General features: G+C 41.4%; 1 protein-coding gene across 3 annotated transcripts in view; it reads left to right on the top strand.

Moving 5' to 3' along the window:
• PTPRE (protein tyrosine phosphatase receptor type E) overlaps window positions 1-26104 on the top strand; it is a 251092-nt gene that overhangs the window by 41922 nt on the left and 183066 nt on the right. For all 3 annotated transcript variants that reach the window (XM_090057753.1, XM_090057751.1, XM_090057752.1), the window contains one exon: window positions 22657-22732. The gene's annotated coding sequence lies outside the window, so the exon portion shown is untranslated. The remainder of the gene's footprint in view (window positions 1-22656; window positions 22733-26104) is intronic.

Genomic DNA, 26104 nt, shown 5'->3' with positions numbered 1-26104 from the left:
TTGAAGTAACAACACCTGGCTGAGCTGCTGCTCAGAACATCCATGGAGGTAAGGGCAGGAGTTATGGGGATGGCAGGAGGCTCCTGGTTCTGGGTATTTCATAGATTTCATAGACATTAGGGCTGGAAGGGACCTCGGAAGATCGAGTCCAGCCCCTTGCCCAAAGGGCAGGAAGTCAGCTGGGGTTATAGGATCCCAGCAAGATAAGCATCCAATTTGCTCTTGAAGGTGTTCAGTGTAGGTGTTTGAACCACCTCCGATGGCAGGCTGTTCCAGACCTTGGGGGCTTGCACAGTAAAGAAATTCTTCCTTATGTCCAGCCTGAAACGGTCTTGTAGTAGTTTATGACCGTTTGATCTCGTTATCCCTTGGAGTGCTCTGGTGAACAAACGTTCCTCCAGATCCTGGTGGTTACCCCTGATAAACTTATAGGTGGCCATCAGATCACCCCTGAGCCTGCGCTTTTCCAGGCTAAAGAGCCCCATGGCTCTCAGCCTGTCGTCGTAAGGTCTGTTTTCCTGCCCTCTGATCATGCACGTGGCTCTCCTCTGGACTTTCTCAAGCTTCTCCACATCCTTTTTGAATAGTGGAGCCCAAAACTGGCAGTACTCCAGCTGCGACCTCACCAAGGCCAAGCACACGGGAGAAGGACATCCTGGGATTTGCTTGAGAAGCATCTATGGATGCAAGCCAGCATTTTCGTCGCTTTACTAGCCGCAGGATCATGTTCATCTCGTAGTCAATCATGACCCCCAAGTCTCTTTCTTCTGTAGTGCTAGCCAGCGTAGCACTGCCGAGCCTATAAGGATGATGCAGGGTTTTTTTTCCCAAGGTGGAGAACCTTGCATTTTTTGGTGTTAAACACCATCAGGTTCTTGTCTACCCATTTGCTGAGCCTGTCCAGGTCAGCCTGAATCACCCACCTGTCTTCTGGCATGAATGCTTTGCCCCAAAGTTTGGTGTCATTGGCAAACTTGGCCAGTCCGCTCCTGACTCCAATGTCCATATCATTAATGAAGATGTTGAACAATATGGATCCAAGGACAGAGCCTTGGGGGACCCCACTGGTCACAGGCCACCATGATGAGTGACTTTCATCAATTACTACCCTCTGGGTCCGATCACGGAGCCAATTTCCCAGCCAGTGGATCATGGTGGACCCAAGGCCATAATTGTCCAGTTTCACCAAGAGGTGATCATGGGATACCAGATCGAAGGTTTTTTTGAACTCAAGATATATGACATCAATCTCTTCTCCCTTGTCTAGGTGATAGGTCACCTGGTCGTAGAAGGAAATGAGATTGGTCAAGCAAGATGACTGCAAACTGCAACCTGCTAGGGAAGAATGGCCTGGTGGGGCTCCCTGTGGCTGGGTAGCTCCCCCAAAATGCCCTTACCTGCCTTTCACAGTGAAAGGCAGGTAGGGGCACCCCAGCTCCCACTACCTTTTGGGTAATTTTAAATCAGAACAGGCACTGGGGGCGAGGCATGTCTGTGGACACCTAAGCCCATGGGATGTAAGACTCTGAGCCCTATCAAGGGGGCGTAGAATAGACCACAGTAAGTGGGTAGAAAGGGGGCCCTGGTGAAGGGGGTGCAATTGTGTTGGAGGCCTGCACAGAGTAGGGTGCACAGTGGTGCCCGAAGGGCTGTGCATTGCAGGTAGAGTAGGATCTGCCCAACCAGGCCTGAAGGGCTGCACCAGGGGTGTGTAGAGTAGGGTTTCTCGGGTGACCTGAAGGGCTGCACAAGGGCCAACCCACACAAAAGCGAAAACTTGTTGGAATTGCCTGGCAAGGGACTAGGGAAGGAGTTCAGCCTAGTGTTGAGGCACAAGGCCGGTGCCTCATAGAGTATAGAAGCTTGAGCAACTGGCCAGCATGAGAGTAGGTAATCCTGATGGCCCAGGGGTTAACTCAAGAGCAGCAGGGTGGGTTGAGAGTGGCCCTGTGAGAGGGGGCAGAGTGCATGAGTAGAATGTGAAAGGCCCAGTAATAGGCAGAGTTGGCCCAGCCTTGGGCTAGAGTTATGATCAGCTTATAATGCTGTCTGTGAGGCATGGGACATGATATAGGGATGGTATGGAGCTGTGTATTATACCCCCTGGCATCAGGGCAGTAAAATGGACAACCTCCCATGCATTTTACACCAGTTTATGAAACAGCAAGTCATGGCAGGCAAGACTGGGTAGACTGCCCATACAGACAGGTGGGCGAGCCAATGTTGACATCTGGCTTTAACATGGCCCCCTGTCACAGAGTCCATTTTTGTTTCTGATTGTTTCAGTATGAATTCATCAAAAGTCATACCTGATCAACTTGATTTCTTTCTGTGACAGGATATGTGGATAGAGGGAGAGCAGTGGATGTGATATATCTTGTATTTTGCAAGGCTTTTGAAACCATCTCCCTTTAACATTCCTATTAGGAAGCTGAGGAATTAAAGAACAGACAAAAGCACTGTAAAGTGGATCAGCTGGTTGGATCATCATGCTCAATGAATACTCATCAGTGGCTCAATATCTAGCTGGGGAAGAGAACCTGTGTTGATTCCCCGGAGTGGGAAAAGCCACATGCCTAAATTATATTAGGAAATAGGAAAACCAAACATGTGAAAAAGCAGACATTTTCAGGTACTTATCTTTAGCAGGGCCCTCCCCCAACCACTCAGCCCAACTGGGTCCTGCCCTTCCCAGGTCTGGGGCTGGGTCCACTGAGCTTCCCCCATGGGGCACATGTCCTTGCCCTGGCTTAGGCAGAAGCAGCACCAAGAGAGGAAGGGGCCAGTTTCTTCATGCCTTGAATGGTCCTATAGCTCTGCCCTTGGGAAGAAGGAAGAGAGCAGTGAGCTAGGCCCAGAGAACACCCAGCCCTGAGCAGCCAGGAAGGCTCACACCTTCCCCCTCAGCCCTGCTGGGCAGGCTCAGGCTACCCCTGGGCTGGGGTTCAAGGGCATCATGTGGAAGAGCAGGAGCTGAAGGGCTCTGTATAGCCAGTTGCAGGCACTGCTAGGCCAGCCCACCTGCTGCAACTGGCACAGGCATATTTACACATTTAATTAGAGCAGCTCCAACAGCCCCTCTAATTAAAGTGCCACAGCATCACATGCGTAAGTGTCCCCACCCTTAGAAATGGTGGCACTTGAAGTAAAGCTTGTTCAATGCCTCCACCACTATTTTTAAGCACAGGGACACTGATACATGAGAGGCAGAAGGCTGCTGGAGCGTGCCAAAAAAAAAAAAAGAGGCTTATCTCAGTAGTTTAACATACCTTGCATTATTACTAAGTATCGGTTATCAGATCAGCATCAGCCGATATGGCTGGTTAATAATCAGCTTTTGGTACTGGCCGAGAAAATCTTTATCAGTGTACCCTATTTATTACTGTAATGTAAAGGGGACACAATCAAGACTTATTGGGCTAATTGTGTGAGGCACTTAACTGTCCTGGCAAAACACAGTCTCTGGAAAAAAAATGCCAGTTTCAATAGGAAAAAAAAGACAGAAAAAGGTAGTAGAAAGGAAGTATCATTATTATTATTATTATCCCCACTTTAGGAGTAGGGGATAAGCATTGGGTGATTTGTATGGGGCCAGATTAGAAGTCTGCAGCAAGAGCTGGGAACTTGGATCCAGATTTCCGGAGTCTCTGTCTAGTACCTGAATCTCAAGATGATTCTTCCTCTATCTCCTAATGTAGCTCAAGGGGAATATAGGTTCTGATTTAATTTTTCCTCTTAATTGTTCATCTTAATGTTTTATTTAATTTTTGTCCATTTTAGTTGTGGCTTCTCTTTAGAAAATAACTTATTTACTATTGTTTTATATATATATAAATATATATAAATATATATATATATGCTCTTTGTTTAGCCTGTTAGGTCAGAATTGGAGACATTGTCTTTAAAGTGAAGCACAAAAGTAAATCAAAGGAATTGAACTGTGACAATAGTACATTACATTCAAATATGGAACTCAGTTTTTAATTGAGTCTCCTAAAAATAAAGGAGACCTCTCTGGAATTTCAAAATACCATAACTGACTGTTCCTGTGTAACTTATGGAATGATGACACTGCTTAATCAATTTCTATTTAGTTACTTTAAGATATTAGCGACTCAATAACAGTCTGGTTCCTGGGTTCTTATATTTGTAGCTTGGTCTGAGATATGGTAAATCGTCTGATTGCTTAGACAAAAAAACTTCAGAATCAGTGATCCTTGCAGAATGAATGTGGAATATCTTCCTGAATATTTACATTAGGGAGTCACTGAACATTCAGGATTGTTTTCCAGATATGCTTTCTGCTACATACTGCTGTGGAACTAATTGAGACATCATTTAAGCCTTCCTTTATTAACTGGTTCAATTGTTATTGTCCATTCTATGGATTATTAATGACAAACGTATCCTTGCAGCTATCTGTTGTGGGGAACATAATTTCTATTCCAAGTCATTTTATCTGCTTAAATAGGAACAAATAAAATACTTCCTCTAAGATGCTATGGGTATCTAGCACGTAGTAGTACGTGGTAGAGCCCCAAAATGATTGCTGCACACACACATCCCTTTAAAACAAGTATTTAATAAAGTGTTCTGACATCAATGCTGGAAGTTTGAGAGGGTTGCTTTTTCAGCTATTTCAGTTTATACATGAGATGGAAGATGTTTTGATTTAAAAAAGGTTTAATTGCCTTTCCATTTATTCCCCCATGTCAAAGTCAAAGCAGTGTTTATACAGGCATGTTGACTGCCTCGCTCTCTCCAGTTTTTAGGATTTTTTTTCAAGGTTAAGAATTATTCTTTAAGATTCCACTTTTTATGGACAAACAAATCTCTTGGGGTAGAGGTGATATCTTTTATTAGACCAACTGAATAGTAGCAAAAAATTCTTTCTTTTTATGGAAGGATTTAAGAGATGAGTCAAATAAATGTAAAAGAAAAGTGCTTTTCAGACAGAAAAGTTCCTAATCCACGTGACTAGATTAGCTAACACACATAATTTTGCCCATTGTTTTATCAAAAGAAATAATCACACCAGAGAGATTTCAATATGCAGTATAAACCTTTGGGATTTAGTGACATTCAGCATTTCCTGGTAAAAGAACATGAGTCAAAACAATTAGATTGGTAATGGCTTACTCTACTGTGTATCCTTTCAAGCTGCAAGACACTGAAGGCAAAACAATGTGTTCCACTAGCATTTAACTTGGGGTATGTGATTTGAGTGAAAGGTTTATTCTGGAGATGGGCTACATCTATATGAGATGTTACTGTGCATTTATTTAGTACTGATTTAATAATTACTGTGCAGTATCACTGGCAAATGTCTTTTAAGTGATGTTACTGCACAGTAGCCGAATAATACTGTGCAGTAGCGTATTTGTACTATCTGTGCTATGACATGCTACTGTGCAGTCTTTTTCAGACAGTGCACAGTCTGTCTCTCATGAAGGCATGCCAAGGGTGTCCAAAACCCTCTTCCAGAGTTCCTACTTCCTCCATTTACATTTGAAAGCAAACAATAGAATCCTCTCCTTCCTTCCCTTGGTGGAAATAGGGATACAGGTCTATTCTGATCCCATCAGTTTCATTTTAGGTGGATGCTAGAGATTCTGGACCATTTTTAGAAGCTAGAACATAGAATCTGAATTTTTATAAAAAAGTTGTTAAATTCATTTAAGAATTTTGAACTTACTTGGAAAGTAAACAATAGGAGATTATTTTTATTCCTTTCTGATCCCAATGAAATGTTGAGGATTCACATAAAAAAAAATAATTGTCCCTCTAGATCAGGGGTGGGCAAAATGGTGGCTCCAGCCAGTGGCTGGACTCCCTTTCCCAGCAGTCCCTGCCCATGTCACTGTGGCTGGTTTCCACGGAGACCCCAGCAGTGCTAGCACCCAGTGTGGGGCCAGGGTTTCCATGGAGACCAATCCCAGCAGTACTGACAGGGCATGCAGCTGGGCAGACAGCTGCTCTGTGGCTGGGGCGAGGATTTTGCAGGGGTGACAGCATGGTCCAGAGCCGGGGCAGAGCTGTAATCTGCTGCCTGTCTGCCCCTGCCGGGTAGTGGATCTCAGCTGTGCCCTGGCTTTGGACCACTCTGCCACCTCCAAGATCCCAGTCCTGGATCAGCTCCCTGCCCAGCTGTACACCCTGCCAGTGCTCTTGGGGCTGGTCTCCATGGAAACCCTGGCCCCATGCTGTCATAGTGCCACCATTGCTGGAGTGTCCGGGGACACCTGCTGTAGTGATGCGGGCAGGGGCTGCTGGGAAATGGAGTCTGTCACGGGTCTGATCTGGCCCATGGGCCAGACTTCATCTGCCCTGCTCTAGGCTAATTACTGTTTCTCAGATTAGTGAGGCTTTTAACTTGCTTTTAGTTCAAATGACTCATTTTGCATGGTGCCTTTCATCAGAAGATTCCTGCAGTACTTTATAACTGTTTGATTATGTATGTGATGCAGAAATGTATCAATGCAATGGTAAAGTTATAGCATCAAGTCAAGGATATATACAAATTTTGCTCGCTTTCATGCATCTGATGGTAGTTTTATGTAATTTCATAGTATTTTTCAAAACCCGTGTGATGCACATCTTAACCTACACATGTATCCTTAAGTTGTTGTCCTCATTTTCAGAGTTAGATGTGTGCTAAATTTGGGCACCCAAGTAATCAGTATGTGCCTGGAAATTGGATATTTAGGCAGAACGATTGTATTTTAATATCCTTGGTTAATGTAAAGAAAATGGCTTATGTTTAAAAATATCACTTTCAGGCAGAAACCAAGCATAAAAATGGTAGGCCAAGAAGTGCATATTTTAAAAAGCTGTGAGTATATGATAATAGGAGTGTTAAAATGGAAACTATTTGCAGCCTGAGTGCTGCCAGGTGACAAAATTCCTTAAATGAAAGCTGGCTGTAATGCAACATGAAGGTTGAGAAGTCAAAAAGAAAAATGGTGCTTCTGGTGCTAAGTGTATCGTATTGCACCCAATAATGTGCACACACATTCTAATGATATGCACTAATAATAAACAGTATTACAGAATAATTTGATAGACAGGAATAAGGGATGATGGATTAGGAAATAGGCCTACACTGCTCTTTTTTGTTTTTTCTGGTATGTTGATGAATGGAGTGCAGCCTTCTGTTTTAATGTCTGGTTGTTTGTTCAGGAGGTAAAGCAGGGGAGAGGCCAAGGAGAGAACCCCAGGACAAGAAAGAATGGCAAGATAACAGCTTCACATGTTCTCCCTAGCTAAGATGCCTGTGGCTGGTTAGCACGTCATAAGGTTGATACAAAGGAGGCAAGAGTCAGAAATTGCATTGCAGGTCTGTATTCCCATCACTTTTGAGACCAGAAAGCTGTAATTTAAAGTAGATATCCAGTGTTACCTTTGTCCTTGTATATTTAAAGACTTAGTAGAGACCAGTTTTCATTTTGCCTAGCTTTTGACAGCCTGACAGCTCTTTAAATCAGTGTGCTCTAACCTTTTTGTTTATTGTGTCACAAATTATCCTCACATCCTCCCTGAGTCCCGCTCCGTCCCTTTGCACTTCCCGATTGGTTGCTCTGCTGTTGGTGCCATGTCCTGCCTCATGCCTCTGCCCAATCTGCTGCTCTGCTTTCTGCTGTTGTATTGCCCATCTCCTCCCTGGTCCGCTGTGTGCTGTGGCACATGGGCTGCTGCTTGGCCTGCCCTGCTTTAAATCAATACATACAGATTACTTGTTTTGCAGTTGGTGATCTCAGTGGACATTCATTTTCCCAAAGAAAACACAAAGGCAGTACTGAAAAATCTAGCCATGGAAAGAGAAGAAGGTGTTTTTGCCACCACCTGATCCTGCAAAGCACCCAATCATTATATTTAGCTGTAAATATGTTAAGTACGTTGCTGACAGAGATGAATTTAAACACATGTTGGTGCTTGGTAGACTAAATGACATCCATAACATATACTGAAGAGGATGAGCTCAGAGAAAAGTAAATTCTGACTCTTTCTGGGGACTGAAAATTCATCTTGTATAATGTTGGGCTCTTGGTTTCTTTGTCATAGTATAACATGCTAACTGCTGAACTGTCAAATGGATTCTCCTTGCATGTTCCTCTTGTCACACACTCCTCAACTAATGTCTTTATATGTTGTTTTTCAAAATTGAAGCTGCAATATAGGCTGATGTGACAAGAATAAAATTCGTTTGAGGAAGGCATTTTCTGTTACTTAAATGCACTTACAAATATGCAATGTTTAGCATAGTTAAAGACTGAAAAATAAAATATAGAAAGCGAGACTAGTATCTTAGACATCTTTATTTTATAACATGGCACATTATGCTTTGTAAAATTGAGTTGCTTATTGCTGAAGGGAGGACCTAATACTTTACAGTTGTTTTATAGTGCAAGAAGTTTGACTGTTAGGATAAGCAGAATGACATTTTTAACATTACACTTTTGTTGGAGGATATTTCACCAGGACTGAGAGCAACATATTTTCTTATAATACTGTTTTTGTTTCCTAACTGAATAGAGTAGTGTTCATTTATGAGGAGGAGGTATTCATGAGGAGTTCACAGAACTTTCTCAGTGAATTGGGGAAAAATAGGTGCTTGTACTCAGCAGTTCAAGTGAAGATAGAAGTTTTTCTTTGACTTTCAGAAAAGGCTGGATTTTTCTTTATGATTTTTTCTGGGGCATAACTTACCTTTTAATCTGGACATTAATGGGAATTTTTAGTATTAGACTGTCTATAGTAGTATCATAAAAATACTTTGTAAAGGAGAGAATAGAGATTGATAGGTGAATATGAGCCAATCAGACAGACTTGGCAGGTAGGATATTGTGCAACTACAGTATAAATTGTTATTGATTTGACAATTTGCTTAAAAAGGCCCCAATCAACGTGAATTTGACAAAAGTATTTATCCCTTTTCTTTTTTTACTCACCCTTAATGGTTCTGAGCGGGGAACTACAAGCAGTTTGAGCATGTTTTTTGACTGAAATAAAAAAACTGGTATGCTGCTTTGGTACGGACACTTGTTTTGGATTACAAGTACTTAGTTAATTTTGATTTAGTTAAGCTGGTGCCCAAACTATGTGTGCGCACAAGGATTGCCTTGATATCTTAGCTGCACTCCATGAAGTCCTTCCTTAACACTCCCCTCTGCTGTAATGTCTGAAACAAAAGCTCTGATAACAGCTGACCAAGCAGCTGGTAGGATGTGAGCACTGCTTATCACTCGGTTTATAGTGGGCTCATTTCTTTCCCGCTGCTGCTGCTGCATAGTGATCGCTTCTAGTTAGTCTGTCCCCCAAAGAACTCACTGTCTTTTATTACGTATTTGTGCAGAGCTGCCTATTTGGGGCCCTGACCCCAGTTGGGACATCTAGGTACTTCTGTGATGCAAGTGATAATTACAGCTATTCACAGTATTTGTTTTGTATGTTGTTCGACAGGCCTGATTTAAATAACATGGTCACTAACTGTCAGTCTGTCTCACAATTCAAGCTGATCTTTCTTCCCAACTGGTCTTATGCTTCTCAGAACAATTCCCAGTTTTTTTAGCAATTTCCTGAGAATTAGACTCGAGCTGGATGCTGGGTCATTTCTGCTTTATGTTTTACTCAGGTAGGTTTAGCTTTATCTGTCACTGGGGAAATTTGTACCTAGTCCTGCTCTTTTTGTCTGCAGTGTGTGCTGGCTCCCCAGAATGCTGTAACCTTTCCAACACATAATAATTGCCATTTACTGGGTCAGACTGTAGGTCCATCTTGCTCAGTAGCCTGTTTCACACAGAGAGTAGATGCTGAAAAGGAGAGAGAACTGAGTATGACCAGGGTGGTGTTTTTTTCCACTGTTCTTTCTTACTTGCATCCTCTATCATTTGGGGTAGGGACAGAAGTTACACATACACCGGTTAAAGTGATCAGAAACTGTTCTTAATAGAACAGAAGCTCAGTGCACATAAACCAGTTTCAAAATGGCTGAAACCGGTTTAAGATAAACCTGGTTGAATGTAGTATCAGACTTAACTGCTTGGGTCAAACCAGTATATGAAAATTCTGTCCCAGACCCCCACCTGGTTCAAGTTAAATAACAGTCCCCAGCATCCCAGTATGCTTTCCAGCCCTGGGCTGGGCTGAGCTGTCTGCTCCAGAGAGCAGGGCTGGCCAGCTGGAGCAATGAGGGCCGGCTGACAAGGGGGTGGGCAGCAAGCCCGGCTGGGGCTGTGGCCCAGTCCATAGGCTGCCCCCCATGGCTACATTTCCTGAATCAAAGGCAAGTGTTTGTTCACTTCTGTTTTTAATTTGCCTGCAGCTTAGACTAACCTGCAAATACTGAATCAATTCATCCTCTGGCTTTTTCACTGACTGTACTTAGCCTTAAGGTATAAGAAGTTCTGATTTAAAGGCTGTACCCCTATCTCCCATGCTTAATAGCTACTGATGGCCCTTTCCTCCAAGAATTTGTCCAGCCCCTTTTTGAATTTGGCTAAACTCTCAGCTTCCACAACATCTGGTGGCAATGAGTTTAACACTTGAATTGCATGCTTTGTGAAAAAGCACTTCCTTTTATTTTAGACTTACTACCTACTAGTTTTATTTTATGATCCCTAGCACTTGTACTGTGTGAGGAAGTAAATAATAAATACCTATTTACTTTTTCTTTGACATGTAGTATTTTGTAAACCCTTTTCACACCTCTCTCCCCATATATCTCTTTTATGAACTGAATAGGCCTAGCCTCTTTAGTTTCTTGTTACATAGAAGTCCCTCCATACCACTAATGATCCTTGATGCCTTTCTCTCTACCTTCTCTAGTTATTCTATATCCTTTTTGAGGTGTGAGAACCATAATGGGGCACAGTATTTAAGGTATGGACAAACCATGGATTTATAACAGGGCATCATGATATTTTCTGTTTTGTTTACCTTTCATTCTTTCTTAATAATCCCTAGGCCTTTTGATGGCTACCGAGCACTGAGCTTATGTTTTCAGTGAACTGCTTACAATGACTCACGTATCTCCTTCCTGTGTGGTAACAGCTAATATAGAACTTAAATATAGTTTGGGTTATTTTTGCCCAGATGCATCTCTTTATACTTATCTACACTGAGTTTCATCTGTCATTTAGTCGTCTATTCGCTCTGTGCCAGTTCCTTCTTTAGTTCATCACAGTCCACCTTTGTCTTTATCACTTAGAATGATTTTGTCAGCTGCAAAATTGGCTCCTCACTACTCACCCCCTTTTCCAGATCATTTATGAATATGTTAAACAGCCTTGGTCCTAACACAGACACCTGCTGCTTACTTCTTTCCATCGTGCCTTTCTATTTTTGAGGACATTTCTAATCCATGAGTGGATTATCCCTGCATTCCCATGATCTACCTTAGTTAAGAGCCTCTCATGGGGGACATTGTTAAAAGCTTTTTGGAAGTCCAAATACACCTCATCAACTGGATCCCCCAACAAATCATCTGTGTATTGACACCCTCAAAGAACTCTAGTAGGTTGGTGGGGCATGATTTCCCTTTGACAAAGCCATGTTGATTCCTCTCCAGAAAGTTATATTCAGTCATGTGCTGAATTATTATTATTTTTTTTAATTATTGCTTCCACTAGTTTTCCAGGGATAGAAGTTATGTTCACTGACCCGTAGTTCCTGGCATCCAAAACTTGTGGTGCTCCGGAGAGGTCCCTGACGACTGGAAGAGGGCCAGTGTTGTCATCTTGCTGGGGTCACCTGATCCCACCTATCATTTTTACTGCCTCATGCAGGAGGCTAGATCCAATGATTTCCCAAGGTCCCTTCCAGCGTTACAGGGTTGCCAGGATCTGGACTGGGCTTCCAAGGGAGGCGATGCTCACGCCATCCTTGGGGGTCTTCAAGTGGGGACTGGACAGGCACCTGGCTGGGATCAGATGACCCCAGGTGTGGTGACCCTTTTCTTGCCTGTCAGGGGCAGGGGGTTGGACTAGATGGCCCACTGAGGTCCCTTCTGACTCAAGAATCTATGAATCATCCCCTCTAAAGCTTTTTTTAGATATGGGAGGCACATTGGTAGCCTTCCAGTCCTCTGCTATTGAGGCTGTTTTCTAGTGATAGGTTGCATACTACAGTTAGGAGTTCACCAATTTCCTGTCTGAGCTCTTTCAGGGCCCTAGAATGAATGCTGTCAGGTCCTGGTAATTTGCCACTGTTTAATTTATCAATTTCCTCTATGACCTCATCTATTTAAACCTCAGTTTGAGTGAACTCCACTCACTTATCCCTAAAGGCGAGTGGATCTCGTAACAGAATTTCCCTAACATCTTCCACAATGAAGACAGATGCAAAGAATACCTTTAGTTTTTCAGCAATGGCCCTGTCATCCTTTAGCGCCCCTTTTTACACTCTGATCATTCAAAAGCTCAACTGATTCCTTGGCAGGCCTTTGGTTTCAATGTACTTAAAGACATTTTTAGTGTTACCTTTTGTAACTCTAGCAGATTTCTCTTTGGATTCTTTCTTAGCTTGTCTTCTTAATGTTTTACATGCGATTTGCCAGTGTTTATGCTCTTCTTTATTTTCCTCATGAGGAACTGACTTCCACTTTTTGAAAGAAACCTGTTTTCTGCTTATTGACTCTGCAACTCCTGCCATTAAACCATGCTAGCTTTCTTTCAGTCTGCTTTCCATTTTTAAAAAAAGTGTGGTATGCACTTTGCATTTACTTTGTGCTTTAAATATGGTGTTCTTAAGCAGTTCCCACACAGCTTGCAAGTTCCTCACTTACTTAGCCCTCCCCCCCCCCAACTTTAAACTTTGATCTTACTAACTTCCACATTTTGGTATAGTTTCACTTTTAAAGTTAAAGGCTACTGTGGTAGGTTTTCTTGTCTCCCCTCCTACATAGATGTCAAACTCTATTGCTGAGTGACTCAATAACACTTATTCTTTGCACCAAATCCTGTGCACTACTTAGGACTGGGTCAGGAATGGCCTTTCCTTTTGTAGATTCCAGGATTAACCACTCCAGGAAGCCATCTGTTATAATATCAAGACATTTGGTTTCTGCATCCCGACCTGATACTACGTTGACCTAGTCTGCTTATGGATACTGGAAGCTCTATGTGTTTTGCTGTCACAGCCTCTCTCAACTCCCTTAGCATTTCTAACTCACTACTGCCATGCTGGTCTGGGGGTCAATAGTGTATACCTAGATGTACTTCGTTTTCTATTTAGACCTGGGATTTCTATCCACAAAGATTCTATGGTACCTCTTGTATGAGTTGAAAAATATACACTATTCAATTCGATCTAGTCTTTGATGTACCACTCCCTCCCTGTATCATTCCTGTTTAATTTGTATCCTGATATTACAGCATCTTATTGATTTTCTTCATTCCACCATATTTCAGAGATATCTATTATATCTATTATGTCAGAGATATTTCAGAGAGATCCATTATTATTTACTGCTAAGCATTCAAGTTCCCCCACCTTTGAACTTAAATGTTTAGCATTAGTATAAAAGCATGTGTTCTTCTTATTGTTGCCTCTTTGGCTACTTCTGTGTGACCTTTTACTCATTAAAGGTATTTGCTTGCGCTTGTCTTCACTGTTTCTTGTCCCCATTTTTTAATTTTTTTTTAATTTTTTACAGTTTCACCCCTATAGGGTGTGTCAATCTAAAGTGTGTGGTGTTCTGCACCTGTTGGCTTTCTCCCCATTTTTAGTTTGAAAGCTGCTCTGCCTTTTTAATATTATGGCTGTTTTGGCTCAGGTGGAGACGATCGCTTCTGTACAGGCTCCCCCGTTCCAAAAGATCCCCCTGTCCTGAATAAACCTAAAGCCTTCCTCCTTATACCATCATCTCAGCCACATGTGGAGTCAGGAGCTCTTCCTGTCTACCTGATCCTGTGTGTGGCACTGGAAACATTTCAGAGAATGATGCCATGGAGGACTCGCACTTCAACTTCTTACCTAGCAGCCTAAATTTAGCTTCCAGGTCCTGTCTGCTACCCTTACCCACTTCGTTGGTACCCACATAGACCACAACCATTGCCTCCTCCTTAGCCCTCGCTAGCAGCCTATCTACACTTCTCATGAGGTCTAGTATCATTGTGCCTAGTAGGCAAGTCACCAGGAGGTCCCCTTGGGCATCACTAAACCCAGCCATCTAATAATCAAATCTTCCACCACCACCACCTGTGTCCTGTCCTGTGGGGTTCCCTCCTTTGGAGGAGTATCCTTAGTGCAAGAGGACACTGTAACATCAGCTGGAAGTTGGGTTCCATCTAAGAGAGAGTTTCCTTTCTTCCCACCTGGGTGACATCCCTAAAGCTCTAATTCTCTTCCACAGCATGGGAGCTGCTACAGTGGCAGTTCTGCTGCTACAATGGAGGTTCCAGAAGTTCTTGAGTAAAATAGAGCTTCACCATAATTACTGTAGCACTGTCCAGGAGGGTACATGAAGCATTGTAGATAGCATTTGTTGTCGGGCCTTCCTATCCAACCTTCCATTAGAGCAGACGCCTCCCAAGGCAGTCCATCCAGTTGGGCAGAGGTGGAACCAGTAAAGAACACTGTTATATAATAATAAATGAGTGAACCTTTTACAATCCCATTTATGCCCTGGATAATTTTCCTCCTTAACATTTACTTAAATCGTTAGGCAATAGATTTTCCACATTTTCTTCTATTTTTGACCACTAACCATGCCTCGGGCAAACTCCTCACAAGGGCAATAATATTGTGGGGCATTATTGCTGTAAAGTAGAAGTCAACCTCAATGTAACTATTATCACTTACCAGGTAGATAAAAGGAGCAACAGCAGAGTCAGTGGGAGGAAGGAATTTTGAAGAGAATATTAATTCCTGAAGGCAGTTTTCCAAAGGTCTTCTTGGATATACCATATTTACTCAGAAAAATACAATGTTACCCTGAATATAAGACAACCCTCCAATAATTGGATCTATATATAGAAACGTATATAGGGAAAATAAAGCTGGGGGGGTCAGATAGCCTCTTTGCCATCTGTCTCTCCAGCTGTTTTCCCCTGCTGCCCCTCTGCCACTTACTGTCACACCCTACTCTCCCTGATCACATGGAAGTGAGAGGCAAATTTGGAAGTACTATCTTTTGAAATAAACATACCTATAGCAATTTGTATATAGGCAAATGTGTACCTATAGCCTTGGTTCATCCAGAGTTGATGAATTTTACTTTTTTTTAAACTGCTGCAAGTTTTAGCATAGGTACTTCCTAAATACATTTTTAAGCAACACTTTTGTACCTATTCATATATAGTATAAACAATCATGATATTAGTCCAAAGTTAAAAGGCTCATGATTTACCATGTAGTTCATTGGGCTGGGCCCCAACAGAGTCAACAGTGTTTCAAGCTATGGTGGGCTCCAGTTTACCACCCCCTTCTCATTCCACACAAATGATCCATATGCTGATTTAGCTCCTTACTCATGACTGAAACCAGGTGTTCTTGTCACGAGTCCTGGGATCCTCAAAAAATTTATATGCAGATGAGGCTCATGGGAAAGAAAGGCTTTAGCTCATCTGTGGGAGTGAAAAGGAAGTCCAAATGTATTCAGTGTAGTGGATCACTATGACTTGAAAAGGAGTTAGCACTGAGGGGGACTGCATGCAACGGGCACTACTATATATTTTATTCAGATGGGCTGTACTTATCTCTCCTTGTGGTAGGTTTCCAATCAGTATGTTGGCCCAATATTGGCCATGTGTTTTATACTCATGTTCAGCGTTGACTACATTTAATCAGTTGTTTTCCATTACTAAGCACATGCTGCTTTTAGTAGCATTTTTAATGATAGTGTATTTAGTGAGGTTTCCTTGTATGTGAAAGTAAGAGGAGGAGCTTTTTTCCTCATCCTAACTGGGGTGGGGGAAAAAATCTCATATTTAAGTAAATATGGTATTGTATTTTTTTTGTTCACCATTTCTTACATTGACTACATCTTCTGGTTATTGATGGTCTTTCATGGACTTTTTGGGTCCAAGGATAAATTTGTAAGAGCCAAGGTTGTTAGCTTGTCCTTCACTTTCCCTACTTTTTTTCTGCACATGTGATATGAATACCACCTGTAATAGGTGACAAATGGCAGATTTTATTCCACATACTACCCGAGTATAAATGCCTTTTACTTTGAATTTTTACCTAGTTTTTTTTTTACTATCTCGTACTGTCTTCTGTTTGACTGAGCCATAAAGCCAGTTGCAAACCCCTTATGAATATGCTGGGAGTCATCATTCAGTAAATGGATTGTAACAAAAATATACCTGTTCCAGGAACACTGTCTCATCTGAGATTCTGAATGAGATGATATCTGGGAACCATGGGTTTCACACTTATTTATTTTATTTTATGTTTTTAAGGATATCCAGAGAAATGAAATGTGAGGTGCTGAAAACAGTATCTTTTAAGGCAGTTTCTAGTTCTTTTACCTTATTTGTGATGAGAACCATAACAGCTATATATTTGAAGCAACTTTGCTAGCCATCTGTAGTGCATGAGTATGTGCCATTCAGGCACAGTTGTTAGAAAAATGACTGAATCTACTTATGTCACAAGCCAGTTTAGATTGTTTTTGCCTTTGTGATTCAGATAGCTGCTGCTTGTATTTATTCCAAAGAATTAAAATTAAGTAGGTTTGGTAGATCCATGTAAAACATTTGCTCCCAGCTGCCCTGAATGCCTTTTGTTGCTCCTTCAGAACAGCTTTGTGGATCAGTGGAATTGCGTACATCATATTACATAGCTCGGGAAGCAGGATCTTTTGCTGTGACTCACTGTAACAGGAAATCCCCTGAATCAAAGGGTGTGAACACACAACACAATTGCCGCACAGTAATTTACCCTACATAATATTTAACCTGCAAATATGTGACCAGGTCCCCAAGTTGGTCTGTAAGGCTAAGTACAGACATTCAAAAAACCTGAGTCCGATTAATTCAATCTTTGCAGGTTAGTTTACCCTGCATAAATTGAACTGATTTGCAAATGAATAGATTTTCACTTTTGATTCGGGAAATGCAGGCACATACCTGCAGTGACTCAGGCTAGAAGCTAGGGGGCGCTAGAGCTAGCTCTCTACTGAGGGGAAGCTGTGCTGAGAGAGGGGTATGTCTAGGCCTTGGCAAACTGAGTATGATTGGAGAGGGATTTATACCTCCACCCTGGCTTGTAAGGACCCCAGCTGGGGTGTGCCTGGAGGGGAAAGGGGGAAGCAGCACCTGCCAGGCATTTCCCACCCCCAGCCTCACCCTGGTGTGGCAGGGGTGTGGCCATCCCCAGCAGCAGTGTAAACAAATGGAGATGGGGGGGTTAATTCCCCCCTCTGTCCCCTGTCCCACCAGCGTGGACTCAAGCAGGGTCTGCCTGGCTAAGGTAGAGCAGCCCATATTAGGGTCCTCCCCACCCTGCTACTGGACATGGCCAGGAACCAGTCAGCATGACTCCTGAAGCAAAGCGGTCAGGAAGGAGGTTTATTCCCCTCTCTGTCCCCTCTTCTCCTGGAGGACTGCAGCCGGGGTCTGCCAGCCCTGGCTGCCACCTCTGCCACCGCACATGGCTGGGCTGCTGCAGACTTTGTGGGGCAAGAGGAGCTGGTGGTGGCTCTAGGGGGGCCTTGGGGCTATGGCCACCACAAAATCCAGCTTAGCTCCCATAGCCACTCCTCCAAGCCCCACTGCCACTGCTACTCACCCCGCATAGGCTGCAACAGATCTGCGTGCCCTGCTCATACCTGCAGCACAGCCCCCACACTGGGAAGAGTCTTGCACTCCCTGGGACACCGTCACAGGGGCTGCTGCCCCACCAGGGTCCCTCCCTGCTCACCACTCCAGCAGAGGAGACAGGGGTCTAGCCAGACTCTGGCTGGCATGGCCGCTTGAGGGGCAGGCAGCAAGAAGGGGTTTTATTCCCCTCTCCCTCCCCTCTCCCCTGACTTATCCCTAGAGATGAGTGGATCTGGTAACTTTACCTTAGAGGGGAGTGATTTACACCAGTGCAAGGTTGTACATAATATGTCCACTACATTTTTACTGCAGATGAAAGTCAGTTTACTCTCTACTAAATATGTTGCATGTCTACTTTAAGTTTAGAAAACATTGAAAATTTGCATGTACTTGCTTCTGTGAGACCAAATCCTGAAATCATAATTACATAGATTACAGAGGGAATGGAGATGGGCTTTTCTCTGTGGCCATAGGGGACAGGATTAGGATCAATGGTCTCAAACTTCAGCAGGGGAAATTTGGAGATTAGGAGGAACTTCCTGACTGAGGGTGGTAAAGCACTGGAACAGACTGCCTGGAAACTGTGGAATCTGTATCCCGGACAGACACTTGGCTGGGATGGTTTAGTCAGGGATGATCCTGCCTTGAGCAGGGGGTGAATTAGATGATCATGTGAGGTCTTTTCCAGCCTTAATTTTCTATGATGATGTACTGTGTAGTTATACAGAGCTGATGTGCAGTCTTGATTTACCAGTGTCTCTCTTTTTTTTTTTTTTAAGTTTCATGTAAGGGGAAACTGTATCTAGAAATTACCAAGGATTGTGTGAGTTGAACAATCTGGTATTTCCCTCTTTCCAATAAAATAATGTGAGTTTTTTGTGTTTATGAAATTTAGCAGTATGTCACACCTTGGCTTTGAAATTTAAAATTGTACATAAGTTAGGCATTAGTTTCATTCTGTCATCACAAACGAATGCTTTTTCAAACATAGGAAATCTTTCTCATAAGAGAGAAACGAAGGAAGGTAGATGTGTGCTTTGGAAGTGGCTTCATTGCTTTCATGCATGTGTGCAGATTCCTTAAGGGCAACGTGGATAATTAAGGCATTCTCCATAAAAGTATTTCAAAGAACTTCTCATAATAATCTTTACTGCAAGGGTTGATTCATTCTCAGCAGATGTAAACCAACGATTTTGTAGTGGGGGAAAATGGTTCTTGACATTATTACTGAAAAGACGGTAAATTTGAATGAGCCATAATTGTTTCTAAATTTGTTTTTTTAAAAACCAAAAAACCAAAACAACCTCTCCCCCCAGTGAAGTTTAATTGTTAAGGTGCATGTTAATGAGCAACTAAGGATCAATAACAGATGAGCGTATAAAACCAAAACTAGATACAGTGATCATCACCAGGCATGCATCTGATTTAGCTGTTAGTATCCGTTCCTTTGTTAGCAAGCTGTAAAATGAAATTTAGCAGAGTTCAACTCTTCTTTTAGTAATAAACAGTGAAAAGATTAGGAGCAGCTGGGGCCTGACAGCATGACTGTATCTCTTAAAGGATATTTCAATATTTAAGAAGCAGTTTCTCTTTTTCTGATGTACAAATACGTGGAGGAAGGCCTAGGTGTTAATTAATTTGGTTCTAATTTTGTAGTCTTTCTGTGCCTGAAACATCTATTGAGCTTGGTTGCAGTGCCATTTATAGAAAACAGAATCCAGATCTGAGGTTAACTTCTTCGTGTTTTATATTGGCTATGATGGCATTGTTTGTGTGTATATGGGGGATTACTATTGGATTTTTGTTTGTTTGTGTATTTATGTTTTATCCTGTTGGAGTAGACCTAAGTTTAGAAATCAGTGTTTCGCAACTGCCTCAAAAGAAAACAGAAAAGCTGAATTTTATTTATGCTTTTGGTAACCGTTCGGCTGCCTTGGGTAGCCTACCAAAAATATTTGTCAAGAAGCTTTATTGGGATATATGATTTGATATTGTTAAAATGGAGAACTTGAAATGGAGAAAACAAAGCTAAATCTATAGATAATGGGAATTAATGCTGAAATTAATTAATTAGACAGAACTGACAGCTATGTGTAACAATAGGGACAATGAGAAGGGAATGTGCTGAATATTTAATTTTGACTGAGTTCCTGTATAGACATAGTTATTACACCTATGGTACCTTACAAACTGGCAGCTTTTTTAATATTGTCATGTTTTATGCCTGTTTTTATTCTCATTAAGTCCTTTATAATCTCATATGCTGCACCTCCAGGGACAGCATAGTTGCACAAATCATGAAAAATTTTGTGTTATATATAAACTAACAACACATGTATTATTTTTTCCTAATTTAAAGTGCCACACGACCTTCACATTTTAGATTTTCTTCAACATGTTTATCTTGTTTAGCTTATTTTTGTTTACTTTTGCCATGTAACCCACCATCACATTTTCCAGGAAGATATTTCCAATAATTGAATACAATCATAAGAAAACCTGATAAAATAATTAGTCATTTTCAAGCTAGCTAGTATGAAGTGATCTCATTTTAAGTTTTGGAAAACAATACTCAAATAAATATAAAAATGAGATATCTTATGTTTACAATAGTAAAACATTGCATATAAAAGCATTATTGCAGTTTTTATAATAATACATTTTTACAGAAATTGAGAAGATGGTATATATTTTGTCAGAATGAAATATGTGATTGGCATAAAGCTTCAATTAGAAGGTATTTTTTAAATTGACCTTTACTTTGTTTCTGATGCTTTGTTAAAAAGCCATTCTACTGGCAAAGTCCAGCCAATCAAACTACATAAAACCAGAAGCTTGATTATAGTTTGTCATTAACTGTGCATAAACAAAAATCGAAATGTAATGTTCAGTGTTGGTCAGTTTTGAAACATCAAAGTTAGCAAGAAGTGGTCAGTGGAACTGTTGTCTTATGCATTTGGATTTTCCATGGTGTGTAAGACCACGAATAAATATGTTTTAGCTCATTCAAAAGTTTATTAGGATAAGAATATAAAGTTTGTTGAGGCATGAATCACTTCTGGAATGGAATATGCCTTGTAGCTTGTTTACAGAAAAGCACTTGTGTATATATACTTATTTTATGTTAATCTCTAGTAACTTCCTGTTTAAATATTTTGGGGGTAGAGGGTCTTTTGAGGGAGCCTTCCACATTGTCCACTTTGTGCTCTGTACTTGAATATCTACATGATTCTTTTCCTTTCTCATGTCTTGCCACACTGAACTGCAATACAAATTTTTGGCAGTTCTGAGAGGAGTCCCAATCTGTTCCCAAAATAATACCATCTATTCTGTCTAATTGTAATGTATATTAATTATATATTCTTTTTAAATGAATATTTTTTTTCTTTAAAAGAATTAATAGAGAAGTCTGTTTGGATTTCTCTGTCTGTCTGTGCTGGGGTCTAACCAAGAGCCCATGCAAGGTTTAATTCCAGCTTCAGCCTTTAATTGGGACTTCAGTGAGGCATAGGGCTTTTCCTAGGCTATCTACACAGGGGGGAAATTTCACCTTCATGTAATAAAGTAATCTTCCTGATTAGAAGAAGTATTCTCTAAACAGGAAGCACCTGTAAAAGAGCCAGGAAACTCTCTAATAGTTTCTTTCAGATCTTTTTTGTTGTGTTAGGGAAAGGTTGACCTTTGCAATATGGAGCAGGGGCAAGGCAGCTACAGATGTCCTTATAGGAAAATCTCTGTTGATCTTTGAATATCCATAGAAGATAATAGGCATGACTTGATAATATATTCTGTGTAGAAAATCATGCAGGTTTAAGAAGGGCTGATGAGACAGATATCACTAAATTCTTTGGGATTAAGCATAGATTTAGACTCATTTATTGTAAAGATTGCTTCTGGCAGCAAAGTTAGTAAAAGAGATCCTTCCTCCAGCAAATTCTTTATTGTGTTAAGTCTTGTGCTTCAACGTGCCGTGACTTCAGAACCCCGCTACTTTGTTGTCTAGCTGCTTCCTGCACAAACTGCCCCTGGTCCTTTTATCTGGCTGGAAAACATGGTCATGCTTTATTTGGCAGATATATCCAAGCTGCTGGAACCTACTCTTAGTTGACATGTTGATGCTTGTTTCTTTTGTACCGGTCTTTGTTTTTATGGTCTCATATCTGTGATGTGGTCTTAAAAACAACTCTTCATTATGTTCCATTTAAATGCCCAGTAGTCTTTATATGTTGGCCCTCTTGAAGTCTGTGTCCTCTACATAGAGCAGGAGCAGGGAAGTGTTCATCTTAAACTGTCTAATTTTTCTGTCTGTGGAGACTTGCTTGTCTGAATTTTCCGAGGGTCACATGCACCTTTACCTTACTCACAACCTTCTTAGATTAATTATTGTCCTACTTGAAGCTTCTTGGGCAGAAAAAGCCTTCCACATTGTCCACTTTTTGCTCTGTACTTTAATATCTACATGATTCTTTTCCTTTCTCCTGTTTTGCCACACTGACCTGCAATACACATTTTTGGCAGTCCTGGGAGGAGTCCCAAGCTGGCCCTCCAGGCCCTTGTTCAATGCATCTAGTAGATTGATGTTGTTAGTGAACTTTCAACTCCTTCCTGTGTATAATTACCCCAAGACCTTTGACCATTACAGCTCTGTCCATCAGTCTGTTGATGTACACAAGGAAATATTGCATACTTATATCTGCTGCCTACCAACATCTGAAACCAGCCACTAAACCTGCCATTGACTGGCATGGGCAATCTTACCAACTCTTGATTTTTTTTTTTTTTTCTCTGTGGGGTTAGCAATTTCTTTCCCACACTGTATAATCACTGACTAGCTCCAAGTCCATCATGCTATGCCAAGTTGCATCTTTTATAAATTGGTGTTTTTCTGTTTCAGGGACAGGATCGACTTCAAACACATGATTTGCTGCATATATCCTCTGTCTTTGTGGAAACCAGACATTTCTCCTCAGGTCAGTGCCTAATATTTGGATTTTGAATCTTTTGATGAGAAATGTGGTGGGTCCTTTGCTAAGTAGATGATCAGAGAGATTATTGTGTAATTCATCCCCTTCCACAGGCTACCTTTTTTGGATGTTCTCCCCAAGATCAACTTCCTTGCACTTAAGGGATTTTTTTGTTCTGCCAGAAGTTATGGCCTAATGGGTAAAATTGCCTGTTTAGATTACCATTTCCTGCTATAACCAGCTCTTCTGATATGCCATCCTCTCCTGGGCTCTGGTTTTTAATTCGACTTCTTGACATTCTCTTAAATTTTTTTCCAACAAAGCATCATCGCTCGTTATCCTGCACAGGTGGGGCTCCAGTTTAAAGGATTTTTTTGAGTACCATCTTCTCTTTAGATCCATCATCCTTATAGAAGCCTGAACAATATTTCATCCACCTTTTCAGGTACCATACACCTATTGTATGGTACAGTTTAGGCCTGTGCTGCTTCTTAGTCATACTTACAATTTGAATGCCTCTTTTGACTAGAACTTTCCCAAGAACTTGTCTCAATGTTACCACATTGCCCTTTGAGCAGTTTTTCTTGTTCCCTGTTCATTGTTCTCTTTTCTATAGAGTTCCTGTATATGACTATATAATGCAATCTTGTTTTTGGCTTTCCACTTGGCCAGGTAGAAAGTGTTTTCTAATATCCAGGTCTTATTAGCTTGCCCATGGTACCAGACTACCAAAGCAATTTCACATTTCAGCTTCAAATGGTCATGGTTTCCTTTTCAAACTTCAAAAGTTAATCTGACTTCATTGATCTTTTGTTTGAGATTTTGTTTCAGTGTTGTGATCAGTTGGCCCATGTGGTGCCACACCAGCTTCACCCCAGTAGTTTCAACAGCAGAAATATCCCTGATGATTTCAGCATGCACTACCCAGTTCAGTGTCTATCTTTAAAAGCTTTAAATCTGTTTCTTCGACTTGATTAGTGATAATAACACCAATTTCCTCTCTTTAATTTCCATTCTCTTTTTCTTAGGCTTGAGGCTGGCATGGGTAAGACTAATGGTAGAGTTCTTTTGTGGTTGCCAAGCCAGTTTTACATGGTTACTACAATTATGGTATGCTGGCTTAGGCAATATTAAGGGCCCTAAAAAGCCCTTTCAGCTGGGGAAAGAGTCCCCAGTCCAGGAATTGGATGATACAGTTGTAATACTGCTACCTGAGGACATCCTTCCAAGAATTTGCACTTTTATAGGGAGGTTTCAAGGAGACACGGCTAGATTCAGGTGGTGTGAGTTGGGAGGGACAGCACAGGAGTGCAGATTTTTAGCAGTCCTGTGATCCATCAGCAAGCCCAAGAATGCCATTGCAAATCAGACAGGTTCTCCAAGGCTCTCTAAGTTTCAATCAGGTCTCTCCATCACCTGGAAGAACCTGAGGTTGAAATTGTTCCAGTGTTGTTTAAAGCCATGCCCCCAAGGTATTAGTTCTATGCTGCTCTTATGAGAAGCACTGCACAGAATCCTGTTCTTTGAAATCTGACTGGTCTGTGCGAAGAGGCACCTTTGGAACAGAAAAACAGGATGGTTTCCTGTCATCTGTACACCCCTGTGCATTTAGAGTCTTGAAAATCCTGAAGATTAATATGTCTACTTTTGTAATGCATCCTCATCTGACCCTTGGGATTTGAATCCCCCAAAGCAGAAAGTAGGAGGACCCACTCACTTTATGCATTAACTGTTCTTCAGGGACTTGAGCAGGGTGGAACAGAATTGCACTTAGGTGCCTAAGTTCACTTATGTGCTTAATAAGTAGAATAACATCTGCCCTGAATATTCTATTGTAGTTCATTTGGTTTATTTTGCATACATTTTTAAGCAGAATTATTGCTAGCGATGTCATAGACCTAAAAACATATTTTGCAATGCCTGCATGCTTATTTGCTTCAAGCTACTTCCTACGTAGTTGTTTTATGGGGTGTGTCCTGATCAAACCTTATTGAGTAGCATTGCCTATAATGATTTCAGAAAGCATTATCACTCCTTAGGACTAGTCAGGCTCCTAACATTTTTTATCAATAAACTTAGTAGTTTGCCATCTGACGGTATTTGCATATACAATTTGGAGGAAGCTGGCTGAAAAAATGAAAACCTGTTTTGGATAAACAACTGATGGTTTAATGTTGAAGTGTTTCACTCATTTAATTTTTGCAGATTTATTGCAGAATTTTATTGATGTTTTATTGAAGTTGTGATTGGGATTGTTGAAAATTGGATAATATTTTAAGTAATATTTCTTTGTTACAAAGTACATTGGAAAGAAACAAAATAGTTTGCAAAACTGGAAATTATTGATGACTCAAACCATTTTCATGAATAAAGAAACTGCTTTTGAGAAAAGTATATGTTACAATTTTCAAATCTTCACCTGAAAACTATTGTCTACCTTGATAGTTAGGTCACATATGTGGCAAAATAAACTAATTGTGCCTAATTTCTGAGTCCAGATAATTGTAGGTGCAAAATTATACCATTAGTTATTTCTGCTGGCATTTACGCTTGCAAACTAGAGGTCAGTATCTGAAAGGTTTAGGGAGGTGGCAGAAGTTAAGAGCCTAGTGGGAAATGAGGGCAGATGCATAGGCAGGCACAGTGCCATGCAGTACATTAGGGAAAAATTAATTAGGTTCATTGGATTCAGTAGGTTATTGAGTACAGTTTTTCATGATGCACAATTATTGGAGTGTAACCTTCTGCCGGGCACCAGTTGGCAGCAATAAGGGCTGGGTTCAATTTTGAGATACTAAATGTATTTACCTTGGCTCCAGCCCCCACCCAGAACACCTGGGAAACACTAAATGAATTACCAGGGTGTCCCGCATAAACAAAAACCACCTCCTCACAAACAGTATAAACACAAACATCCAAATTTATTAGAAAGAATAACACAAAGCAAAAGAAAGCATTATATATCATTTTAAAACACTATTATTATAAAGCAAAGTGTATAGGTGGCACCCTCTTTGGAGAGGCTTCACTCATACCCAGGCAGTCTGGGACTCAGGGCTCCCTAAGAGGTAGTTCTGGGGGCCTGCACCCCTATACCTTGGCTTGTGGGGGCCTGCACCCCTGTACCTTCAGCAGTGGGCTGGAGAGGAGCCCACCAGAGAGTGCTTTGAGCTGCTCCTTGGATGCAGTGCACCACGGAGAACTGTTTGAGAGCATGGGTCCTTCTGCGCTGCAATGGGCTTTGCTGCTTTCGGAGAAATGGTGGAGTGTCGACCTCAACTTCGACATGGTGGCTTTGAGGGGTTAACTGCGGTTTTCATCAGCACACTACACCCCAAACTGCAGAAGACTGCAAAAGAGCTCAGAAGAAAGGTCAGA

This window comes from Crocodylus siamensis, chromosome 7, assembly GCF_052110815.1.
Source record: "Crocodylus siamensis isolate JL-2025a chromosome 7, ASM5211081v1, whole genome shotgun sequence".
Lineage (NCBI taxonomy): Eukaryota > Metazoa > Chordata > Crocodylia > Crocodylidae > Crocodylus > Crocodylus siamensis.
The sequence above is the reverse complement of the archived record's forward strand: the minus strand, read 5'-3'. Positions and strand labels throughout refer to the sequence as shown.